The sequence below is a fragment of the Pieris brassicae genome, chromosome 1 (assembly GCF_905147105.1).
Source record: "Pieris brassicae chromosome 1, ilPieBrab1.1, whole genome shotgun sequence".
NCBI lineage: Eukaryota > Metazoa > Arthropoda > Insecta > Lepidoptera > Pieridae > Pieris > Pieris brassicae.
Window position 1 is genome coordinate 14305782 of NC_059665.1, and position 204 is coordinate 14305985.

The window sequence follows — 204 nt, forward strand, 5'->3', positions numbered from 1 at the left end:
TGGAGAGTGTCCATAGGGGATCGGTATTATCGCTACGGGAAAAATTTCCAATATTTATATTATTTGGGGTTTTTGTATTTTGGGGTTCAGAATAATTAAATCTCTCAATTTAAAGCGATTAGAGCCGTATTTCTTGTGAATATTATTTGCTAGAGAACTCCACATTTAAATAAAACTTCTAGAACGGATAGAAACGTTAATTAT